This window comes from Chroicocephalus ridibundus, chromosome 3 (genome assembly GCF_963924245.1).
Source record: "Chroicocephalus ridibundus chromosome 3, bChrRid1.1, whole genome shotgun sequence".
NCBI classification, from domain to species: domain Eukaryota; kingdom Metazoa; phylum Chordata; class Aves; order Charadriiformes; family Laridae; genus Chroicocephalus; species Chroicocephalus ridibundus.
Window position 1 is genome coordinate 62,176,680 of NC_086286.1, and position 12,385 is coordinate 62,189,064.

A 12,385-nucleotide genomic window follows, 5' to 3' on the forward strand; every position below is an offset into this window, starting at 1 on the left:
GTGATATTCGCCTAGCGTGTGCAACTCCTTCGCATTCTTTTGTGTTGTGTCTTCACATCATGCCTTTCAATAAATGTCTGCGTTCGAGCACCTTGGCTTCCTAAAGGTTTCCTGAAAAGTGCGGGAATCGTTTACCAATTCGGTACTTAAATTTGACTTCGACGTTAAAACATACAATTAAAACAGCTGTATGGGGTCAGATCAAAGGTCCGTCTAGTTTAGATTCCAGTTTCTGCAAGTGGCAAATAGCAGATGCTTAGGAGACACCATAACAACCGGGTGAGCGTGCTGTGAAGCTTTGGGAAACCAGCCAGGCCTCCAGCAATTTGAGGTTAAGGGACTTCCTGAAGTCAAATGTGATGTTTTGGTATTTAAGGGCCCTTTTTCTTCTGTGATTTAGATACACATGTTTTCAAAAAAGAATGAGACAAAGGCTTGAAAAAAAAAACTGGGAAAGGTTTTTCTTTGCCTTTAAAAAAAATAATTGCACTCGTATTATTGTCATAGGCAATTTCATTTTGCCAGGATGAACTGATTCATGAGCAACATACTGTGTTTTAAATAGGTAAGGGGTGTTTGCAACGGGTATTTTCTACACATATGGTAGCTGTAATTAATTGTTTTTAATGTCTGTTTTTACAAATAATTTGCAAAATTTAAGTCTTAAAACCTAAAATAACTGGTTTACTGCATAAAAAATGCAGTATAGTAAGAACTCAGTCAAAATAGTGTTTTGCCGTATTGACAAATATTGACAGCTTTGAAGATGATTATATGACTAAACTGATAACATTTAACTATTTAAGCTTAAAGAGTTAACTCGTATAAAAAGAAGAGGTTTATTAATAGAACAGATTTCTCGTTACATCAAGATTTCTGGTAAAGCTGTTTCAATAATACCATCATAGATTTTTCCATAATAGCAAAATCATCGTGATCCCTGGGGATGCTGGCTATCAACTAGATCCTGCAATCCTAATTCAAGAAGTAGCTTCATGCCAGGAGCTCCTAACCTGATTGCTCTTATAAGGAACATTTGCACGAGTGGGCCTCATTTTTCACAGGCAATGTGAATGTCAAGTGAAGTGGAGATATTTCAAAAAATTGCATATCCCCCCATGCCCCCAGTGGAATTTTATAAGGTCATTATCAGTTTCTTGGGGGCTGAAAGGAGGTAGTTGGTATGTGTGTATATATAGATAGATATTTTTAAGGTTAAAAATAGCTTAGAAATCTGACAACTATAACTGTTGTGAATGACTTCTATGGAAAGATGATTTTTTTGTGTGTGTTTGTTACATCACTGCTTCTAACAACAGACTGGAATTTGTTCTCATCTAGTCAACAGATGTTTATTCTAAAACCCCTAACATATTTCATTATAAAAACCCTACCCACTTTGAACTATACTGAGGTCATGATGGACAGTTTAAAGTATTCAATATATTTTTCTTCAGTAAGTTCATGAATAGATTTAAATGGTTCTATTGTAAGCTTACACCAAGAAAGCTGTTGCAGTGCAACTTTCCTTAGCTCACTGGATCATTTTTATGACAAAAAATGACTGGTTCAGCTGAACTTTCAAATAAAATTAGTTTTGTTTATAACTAGCCTCTAGGAAAAGTTGTACTCATTTTATGTAATTATTAAGCATACTTATAATACACAGCTTTTAGCAGTACTTTTTATTAGTAGGTCTCAAAGCACCTTGCAAAAGAATTCAGTGTAATTATTCTCTTCTTATCTAAGGGTAATTATTCTCATCTCATCTAGTGCTCATAAAGAGATAATTGTCTGCCTGTGATTGCTGTAAGAAACTCTATAAGAAGGTTTAACAATAAGATCAGATTTTTGATTTAATTTTTTTACAATAAACCCCCCACAAACTCATGTTTCTGTTTTGTACAGCTTTCTGTTGTAGCATTTTTATTTTGTTTAATGATACCTGAGGTCATTTCATACTGTGCCTTCCATACCAACGTTGGAAGCTAAGCCTGTGCTTTAAGTAGAACAGACTTCTCTTCGTGTCAGAAGAGACCTTACTGAAGGCTTAACCAAATTAATTGATGAGTTACAGAATGATTCGGGACAGTTTCTGTTAAGGTGATCAAAGTAGTAATGGTGCATGTCTCTAGTTCAGTTACCAGGGAGCTTCACTGCTAAGAGAGGTTGTACAGATGTGTCTTGATATTTATGGGGGCGGGTGGGGGTGGGGAAAGGTGGGGGTGTGTGGAGGAGTGAGTTACGTGGCCAGCATCCTCATATCTTTTTGGTTTTTCTTCATTTCCACCTTGCAGAACTGGTACAAATGGTACGGAATCTCCCATTTCATTTTTTTGACTGGAACCACCGTTCCAATCACCTTCGGTGTCCCATTTTTGGCATGCATCTGGTAGCAGAACAAACTCTGTAAAGTCCACACCCTTAAATTGTTGTTTTCCAGCTATCTCTATCAGTTGTGGTAAGCAGATGATTATCACTAATTATATAATTGGTGCATTTTAATTAGTTTAGGACTTGAGGAGGTCTTCTACTGGGTTGATTCTTTACAAAATAGGACAGAAAGCCTTTTTTTTTAATTCAAGACAATACATTAAAGGGTCGCTTAGGGATAAAATACAAGTTAGGAAGTGTATGAAAGATTTGATAATGGAAGGATTATAATTTGGGAACTATGTAGTATACTATATACTAAATAGTATGGGAACTGCATTCCCAGATAGTGTAATGCTATCCAGAAATATGAGTTCCTATAACTTAAAAGATCTAAGCTGTAAACCCTTTATTAAAGGGGATGAAGGCTTACCTACTGTAATGAAGTGTTTGCCAGTAGTCTTACAGGTGTAGTCAGTGATTTCATTTGATTCTCTGTAGAAACAATGCCTGTTTGTTGTCAGACTAGCAGCTAGACTTCAGTTAGATCTGTGTGGGTTCAAATTATTTGGAAAGAAGGTCCAAGAGGAAATGTTCCGAGAGGTCCAGTTCCAGGAAGTTTTTCTGCCTGTTTCTGTGTTCATTTGTTTTGTTTGATATTTGGTTTGATCCATGCTTTTGTATTTGATCTGTTATTTCTGTGTTGTGTTATTTTTAACTAATGCCTTTGTTTACATCGTTTTACACTACTTAAAAATTTAATATAATTTAAATGGAGTATAATAATAGTTTTCATTTTGTGCTTACACCCATGAAAGACCTTAGTATTATTCAGCTGCATAGCTATCCTTGATAGCTATAATACATCAAAGCTGGTCTGGAGAACCTCCTGCTGGAAAGCTGGGCTGTTTGTGTGGTCTAGAAGTCCTGATTTGTTTATGATTGTTGTCTTCTGCATAGTTTCAGAGCTAGCAGACCCAATGGATAGTCATATGCTTTCATAGTACCCAGTGTTTGAATAGTCTCCAACATCTCGTCTAGTGCAAAGTACTCTTCATGAAGCGTGTACTTGAAGATTAACTCTCCCATTAGAATACAAAGATCTAGAATTTCTCAGTATTAATACATCTTGTCAGTTTTTCCTCTGCTTTATACACGTGATGGAATAGATTCCTCTCCTTTGAAGACACTCTTCTCATTAAATATTCGTTGAAGCAAATATCTTGCAGCTAGACTGATTTCTAAATAAAATCTTCATATATCTCGTTTCACTAGTTTGAATAATTCCAAAGAAAAAGTTGGAAGAAGGCCAAACCCATTCACATAGCCATTTAAAGAAAATTACTGCAAATACTTTACCAATGGTACCTGGCACCATTTAAGCAGATGAGAAACATAGAAGAGAATCATAAATGTTGGACACAATATGAAAGAAAAGAATCTTTCTGCATGTATATTAAGAATAAAATAGAAGAGCAATGTTTTTGAAAATAAGTAGCAAATAAAGTTACTGTGAAAAAGCAAAGGTTGGCTGCCTGCTGCGGTTGTGATGGATCATAATCCACAGGAGGCTCTTTAGTTGGAGAACGACCATAGCTAAGAAAATTCTTAAATTGTGAGAGGGAGAGAGCACTCTCACTTTTACTCTGTTGGGCACCCTGTTCTGTTGGGCATGCAGACATTACTTGCAATGTTATTACTGCCTGTGCTTGATAAAGAACAGATCTCCCTATTCTAATGTCACGGTGGAATGACTACTAGGAAATCCTTTCAGTTGTATATAACTAAAAAAAGTACAACACAACCCCAAAGATCTACCTGTCTAAAATCTGAATAAAATACACAAAAGGGAGATTGACTAACACAAATCCTCTCTTGCAGATAATATAGGCTGTGGATAATAGTTAATGTTGTATAAAAATATAAAAAATGTTATTCATAAAGCTATTTTAAGTGTTAAGTAAAACTTGAAAGGGGGAGTGAATTCAGCTAAGGGAGAAGGAGGAAGAATTATATATTTGTGGTGTCTTCCCCAGCTCTCATGAGTGATGTAAGTATATTAAGAACTGTTACTATATAAATATCTTGGCTGTCATACAAGTGCCCTACATAGTGTTTCAAAGTGAGGGAATTGAACAGTGTAGGTGTTGAACCATCTTTAGATATTTTACCTTCCTTTTTCCCAGGCACAAAAATACAGACCTAAGAATGGTATATCAGCTCAAACCAAAGGTGTTTCTACATCAATATCTTGTTTTTTAACAGCGAACGATAGCAGATGCCTAGGGAAGAGTATTGTAGGGCGTGCAAATATCTGAGTGTCTGAAGGGAAGTATCACTGGCTTCTAGCAGGATGTAGTTTAGGGCTCTCTAGGCAGATGATTTGGTATTTAATCATTTGGTTTTGAATAGCTGTGGTGAACTTACGCAATCTCTTTTTGAACCCTCGATAGCTTTAGCATCCACAAGAATCCTATGACAAAAGAATGACAAAGTGTCCATTTTTACTTAAGATGTTGCCAGCTTGAGTTGCAATCCTCCATTCCTTTCATTTTGCAAGGTGTAAAACTCTATTATTTTTAATTTATAAAATTTGATATGAAACTTTTATGGATAAAGTTGACCGCTTGCTGTGTACATATAGAATATCAGGCCTTGTGTGCAAACTTTCTCTTATTTACTGAGAATTACAAAAAAGAACTCTTCATAAAATCTTCTCACTTTCAGTAATGTCCGCTTTGTTTATGCTTTGCATTTCTGTTAAAATGGAACTCGAGAACTGCTTATAGCCAGTTTTGCTCTTAGCAGTTTGCCTTTTTGTAAAGACTGTGGCGTTCGTATCTGTATATGAATTGCAGCTGTAGAAACATTGTGAGCATAAAAAGCTTGCCTTTGGAAAGTGATTGCCAAGTTTGTGATTGTTTGTAAGAATGAATAAAGTTTTGATTAAGATTTTGGTGTGGAGTTTCTGTAGTTGAGAAGCAGAGGACAGGTATTATAACCATATTTATCATATGGTCGTCCAAAAACAAAAGTAAGACCTTCCTGAATAATTTGGTAACAAAACAGTATGTAAATGAAATGGCTCTTTCCTATGGTCAATACTTGAACTTTCACTTCATCTATAAAGAAACAGTGATATAAATCAAATGGGTTTGATTTGCCTTTCCAGACTTGGATTGCTCTGGAGACTGCTGAGGGCTTTTCCAGTTTGATATGGATTTATCCCTGGCTTAAATTCCTCCTTCCTCCTTTTGAGTGTTATGGTTTGTTAGCAGATCTTTAAAGGTGTTCGATGCCCAAGGCAACAGATCCTTTATGGTAGTGTGTATATATATATATTTAATTTTTATTTTTTTTTTAATTTGCCAGAACAGCAAATGCGGCTACAGCTCCCATTGTCCGGTAACTCTTGATGAATTTAATTAGATAAAGCAATGAAAGTGATTGAATTCTAGGAGAGAGATTTAAATAAATGTATTTGCATCTTATAATGACATGGGAACGAGTGCAGTGAAAATCTGCTATCTTGCATGAATGAGCAAGGGATAAAAATTAAACCAGCTCATGTTACAGGTATGCAATTTGGAACCGTTTGCAGTTTTTCCAGTGGAGATGAAGGTATAAAAAAGGAAAAAAAAAAAAAAGATTAGAGGGCTTGGGGAAGGGACATGTTCTTCTAACGATACCTATAGCAAGTCCTATTATGAATTATAATAGACCACTGTGAGCAAGAATGGGTCTGTTTCTCTCAATAACAAAAACTTCGGTGTAGCAACAGGGTTCTATTAAAAGCAAATACAAATCATAGGATTAAGTGATTAAGTCCTCTTCCTCTGAGTTACAGACCTTCCAGGGGTGGATTCCTTCCAGGTTTTGCCAGCCTGCTGAGGAGACGTTCTCTCTTCCTTTATACCAGTAGAATAACCCTGTGAAACATGTATTAAATCAAATATACGTTATTTCTCAGTGTTGCAAAGAGAATTTTTGAATTTGAAAGTCTGTTCACTGGACCTGTAATAAGATTGAGTAAAGTATACCATATTAAAAAAGTATAATTTGAGTTCAGTACTAGCGCTAGGCGTATGCCTGTACAGTGTTAGTCCCTCCCTTGTATTTCCAGAAGGTTAAGTACTTCTTTTTATTAATAAAGGAATTGGAAAGTGCTCTTTCTTCCAAGGGTTTTAATGAGAGACCACTGATTAGAGAATGATGTTGTAGTTCGGGAGATGAGGAAGAAGATTAAATAGAAAATTTTTGTAATACGGTTTCATTTTCAGTACTGTGGTGGTGGGTTTTGCAATCATTATTAATACAGAGAACAGATGACCTGAACAGTGGTGGTTCTGGGCTAAAAGCGACCACTAATGCTGAAAGATTTATAAAAGATAGCGTCCTATTTTAATGAGATGCAACAGTGAAGTCTTTTGTCACTGTCATAGGAAGGTTATATTCCAAAGGCTGAATAGTTAATTCAGTCTTCCTCTTCCCCCTTTAGAGATTGGTTTAAATAATGGTGTGAGGAAGCTTCTAGTTGGTTTGGAGAGAAAATATTTGCGATTTAATTGTCTAGTGCTGTGGTGCCAGAATGAGTTCTTGCTGATTTTAAAATAGCGTTGCACAATGAAACTCCAGAAATACTAGGAAAACTTTGTTCCCTGGTTTGGATTTGAATTTGTGTCCTTTCTTGTTGTCCAAGGATGAGCATGAAAACCAAGAAATGACTGGCATTTGCTTTATGTTAGGCAGAGAATGAAAACTCTCCTAAAACAATCAAATGACCTTTGCGTGGGAAATGATAATATGATTTTTATGGTGTCTCCAGGAGTAGATCTGCTACTAGTTGTCCATTTTTGGTTAAGGAAGATATAATGGGATGGATGTGTTGTGAGGATTTCTATCATGTTGATTCACCTTCATCTGTATTGTCACAGTTTTGACAGATATGTCTGATGACTGAATTTCCATACTGATGTGCAACTGTCTGTCTGTTTTCACTTATGTTTACTTCCACTTTGGTTTGTTGGTGTGTAGACTAATATCTCATTGCTTTCTGAGCGTAACACACTCTCAAGCTCTTGGAATAACTTTCCTCCCTTGGTGTATCTTAAGAGGTTTGGGTTGTTGCCTTATTCACTGGCAGGACTAGTGTGGAAGCACTGAATGAAGGATCTTTGAATGCTGAACGTGCTCAGTTCTGTTTCTATTTTGATTGCTCCAAATGATGTTTTTGAGCGTACCTCTCCAAATGTGGGCTGATAACACTATTGGTAAGAACAGGCCTGAGCTGATGCAGGTTGAATGCAGAAAGCACTGGAGAATGTGCTGAAGAGCACACGACTTCTTTGAGTTTGTGTCCTTGACTAGGCTGGTTTTTTTTGAGGGGGGTGGTGTATTTTTTTCCTGTTTTTTTTTTTTTTTTTGTTCTTGGTTGGTTTGTTGGTTTTTTTTTTTTTTTTTTTTACAACAGTTAGGACAATTCCTTCCAATCTTTCTGGTTAGGAGTTGGGACCCTATTTCCTGGATGCTGATATTGTTATTGTCTTTGCCTTCATTGAAATTTACAATTTTGCAATTTTGTTATACACTAGGTGAAACTGTGTTTTGTTATTGCTTCCTTGTTTCCTCTACATCTTTATAGCAAGTGTAGTCAGGAAAGAAATTTGGGGGTTTTTTTGTTTTGTTTTAAAGCACCTCATTATGTTAGCTGATCTAAAAAGTCTATCTGGAAAATTGCCCCAACTTAAAAATAAATAACAATTGTATGCAGACATACTTGGCTGCACAGCAAGATCTATTTTTAGAAAAGGGTTATGTCCTGTTTTCACTTAATTTTAATGATCTGGAGTTTTACCTTCATTTGAGAAATCCTGATGGATTTTGGCATCTTTTCCAGTCCTTTCTAGTAGATAAATGCATGCGTCCTCTGGATCAGATTTCAGAATCTTTTGTGTAGGAAAAGGCTGACTTATCTGTCAGATAACCTCAGGTATTCCAATAATTACTAGTGTGTTTGAAGTTCTGCCTCTGCTTGTTTGGTGTTTACTCTAGTGGGGTCTTGTGTAGGAGGTTGCTGCCATATAAACGCAACATATTAAAAAGCAACTGCAATCCCATGTAGATGAGTGTTCTGATGAATTGTTTTCATTTTTTAAATGAACCTGTGTCAGTTGAAGTTAACAGTTACATTTGGATTTTATTTTTGTTGTGCATTAGTTGGGGATTACAGCAGCAGACTGGGAGTCAGAACTCCTGTACTTCTCTCAAATCTACCATGAGCCTCTGTATTGCCTTGAGATGCTTAATTGTCTTTTACTCAACAGTATAATGGGAATAACGCTATTTTCCTACTTCTCGTAGGATCACTGAGGCTAGTAGAGCACTTCTAGGACACTGAATAAAAGGTCCGCAGTTCGGAGTCATGTAAAAAGAAATCATCGTGCAGTTGGAAATGAGTCAAATGTTCACTCAACTGAAGATGAATAGGCTAGGTAAAGGTTAAACTAAAAAAGTTGCCTAAAGAGAGGGGGCTAAAATAGGATAGGCTAAGCTATAAATACTGTTTATGTGACTCCTTATTTTCCTGTGTTCTTGTTAATTCTTGAGATTGTGAACTCTTGGCCTATTGCTTAATATCTGTAAACCATCAGACACCGCAATGATGTTAAAGTAATGATACTTATAAATAATGAGATTGGCAAAAGTGCATGCCTGGATGACGTACCTGTGTAGGCCACATATTCAGACATATCCACTAACGAACTCTCGTAGTTGAAAGATTCCTCCATCTGTTTGTAGCAGACAGTGAATCACAGAAAGGGTCTACAGCGTTGATGAATTAGAATATGTTTTCTTAGGAGTTTTGGGAGTTAGCAATGACAAGTCTGTATCGCTCATTCATTTGTAAGGGTGCAGCTTTCCAGTATCTGAAGGGTGCCTACAAGAAAGCTGGCTATGGACTTTTTACAGGGGCATGTAGTGATAGGACGAGGGGTAATGGCTTAAACTGGAAGAGGGTAGATTTAGATTATATTTTAGGAAGAAATTTTTCACTTTGAGGGTGATGAGGCACTGGAACATGTTGCCCAGGGAAGCTGTGGAGGCCCCATCCCTGGAAGTGTTCAAGGCCAGGCTGGATGGGGCTTTGAGCAACCTGGTCTAGTGGGAGGTGTCCCTGCCCATGGCAGGGGGGTTGGAACTAGGTGATCTTTAAGATCCCTTCCAACCCAAACCATTCTATGATTTGTGACGGAAAGGTTGATTCAACAGCTTAGTGCATTTCTGTCTTTCCTGTGTAATGGAAAATATATCTGTAGACTACAGCTTTAACTGTGGAGATGCTTTTTGGCTGCAGATTTTTGAGTAAGATTGTGGGAGTTTTCATTTTCACAGTCCCATAGCAATGTTTGTGTTTACTGAAGCAGTACGAATAAAGCAGGGATACTCTTTTGTTGAAAAGTCTCACCCTACCTGTTTGGGACTGTTTCTGGAAGACAGACAGCTAATTCCTATAATAATTTCTTTAATACTTAACTCAGCTATTATGCCCCAGACTTGTGTTTGAACAGTATAGTGTACAATATGCAAAATACAATTTATCCATGTCATAGATTTGTCAAGATGAGAATTAAACATTAAGATTGTGTAGCCTAAACTTTGGTGTAGCACTGTCTTTGCATTATATGTGAAGTTGGGTGCTTAGGTTAAACTAAAGCAGTGTTCTTTTCAGGGAAATTAAGACTTAAAGTCATGATACAGGTGTGAATCTATTTCTCTCATGTAGTCAACTGTGTTAATAGGCCTGTTCTCTTCTTGCATCTATGTACAGGTAGAGACCTTGTGAAGAGGAGAATTGTACTTCAAGGCAAAGAGGCAAATATAAAATTCCTTAGGTCACAGAGAGGGGTAAGAAAAGTCAAGGAGGTCCTTGCTTCTCATTTGGAGAGTTATCAGTTTTGTGGTGCAGATGTTTATTCGGAAATTTAACTGAACAAATGAAACATGCCATGAAAAATGCCATGAACAAAATTGTGTTCTTTCATGATAATTTTCTTTGCTAGGTTTCTTAAGTTGTGGTGCGACAATTCCTGGATGTCTCAGCTTGAGCTGCTTACCACATCTCTTTGTAAAGTGTCTTGTTTACCTATCCTTTTCTTTCTGTTTTTTGAGACTTATTCTCTATCTTCAGAAGCTTACTTGCCTTCTTTGAGTAGCTGAGTAAATTCAGCGATCTCTCAGGGATTTAAATTTTGACAAAAGATGTTAGCGCTGTCATGTTTCTTGCCTTGTCCCACTGCATTTTGGAGTTTTTCTTCTGGGACAAGTTCCTGTGGCTATGCAGTTGGTACTGTACGTAGTTCCTCAACATGATACTGTTAAGGTTTTTGCTCTCCAGACTCTGATGTTTGTTAGGTGGCCTTTACTGTAGTACTCAAACTTTCTCTTTCAAGCTTTTCTCGCAGGATATTTCAAAGCTGTCTATTTTAAAGTGCAAGTAAGTGATAACAGGGAGGGAAAAGTGGTGGGAGATGTTGGTTTCCATACCAGATAACTCACAGAAGTGCACAGCTTGTTTGGCAGCATTAGGATATCTATTGCACTTTGCAGCATACTGGCTGTGAACTGACAGCCAGAGACCTTTTGTTCACTGTTTTAGAAAATTTCAGGCCCAGAACTCTGGTCAAAACACTATTCAGACAAAAAACCGATATATAGCCACTGCTCTGAAAGCCATAATCTCTCTTCTTGTATTAAGGTTTTCAAATGTAGTATAGAGATATCCCGTACTCTACTGTTTGAAGGATCAAAGGCTTAAGAAACATAATACTTCAAATGATGAGTTATTTGCCCTAGCACCCATTCACGTGGAGTATCTTCTGCAGACTTTTTCTGGTATTTACAAAGCGAGCAAAAGCTTAGGTTTTCCTAGAGTAGGTTTATTTAGTCTGTGCTTGTTTTTTGGGTGGTTTTTTTTTTGTCCTCTATATTCTGAAATCCTTACCGATGAGTCTAACTATAAACAGTTTATAGTTTGAACATATGAAGACATATTTTGCTGAACCTAGGCCTTGATCAGTTGAAAAGGTTGCATGCTGCTTTCCACTGTTGGTTTTTGGTGCATGTGTCATACAGATGCAAAACCGAAATTAAAGTGTTGGTATTACACGCAGGTTTTGGGCTGAGACAGGCTTATTGGTTGTAAAAGAGGTGTTTTTGTTTCTCCTGTTCTGTTCTCCCAGTCACGGCATATGATTACAGTAATAGCCAAAAATGTGTCTATAAAGAATCTAGTGTGGAGATAATGCTCTCTCTCCTCTCAGGAGTTTGCAATCTGTATTTGTTTTTTTAAGGCAAACACCTATTGGATACTTTTATCAGTTTGGTCTTCACTGGAATAATATGAAAGGAATCACTACCATCCTAATTTTTTCATCAGCATTTTATCTCTGTTTTGCTTAATTGCTGATTGTACATTGTTTTTCTAATAACACACTCCTATCTCCCTATGTGAACTTGAAGTGTCTGATTTATTGAGACAGGATTGTCTTGCTTAGTGGATTTTATGAACATGTCTTTTCTCATGTCAAATGATTTAGCATTTCATTGGCATGGTAATGAAAAAAATGCTTCAATAACTTTGGTTTTGGTTTCAATTTTTATTTTTTTTTACTGTAAAAGTGTCTTACAAATGCTGTTGCTGGACTGAAGGACACAGATTCTGCCACCCCTCTTCCCCCAAACCTTGTATCCCTACTAAGCTAATTAAACGTCCCTTGTGCTAGATGGCAGATGACGCTCTGTCGTAGGTATGTACAGGCTGTTGGCCTGTTTACTCAGTCCAGGAAATTGATACCATGCCTGAAGTCTGATTTGGGCCTTCTGCCCAAGAGCTTCAAAATAAAACTGCATGAATTCCACATGTTAACCTAGTGCTCTTTTTACCCTGTGAATCACCTGCCTGTTCTCAATATGACCTTAATTCACCCCATTTTCTCAGACGGAAATTTGCTCC

The 12,385-nt window shown here is 37.0% G+C and overlaps 1 protein-coding gene across 4 annotated transcripts in view; it reads left to right on the forward strand.

Moving 5' to 3' along the window:
- TULP4 (TUB like protein 4) overlaps positions 1 to 12,385 on the forward strand; it is a 148,932-nt gene that overhangs the window by 838 nt on the left and 135,709 nt on the right. For 2 of the 4 annotated variants that reach the window (XM_063329403.1, XM_063329406.1), the window contains exon 1: positions 2,323 to 2,461. The exons of the other annotated variants lie outside the window; for them this stretch is intronic. The gene's annotated coding sequence lies outside the window, so the exon portion shown is untranslated. Of the gene's footprint in view, positions 1 to 2,322; positions 2,462 to 12,385 lie in introns of those variants that run through there. 4 annotated transcript variants of the gene reach the window in all.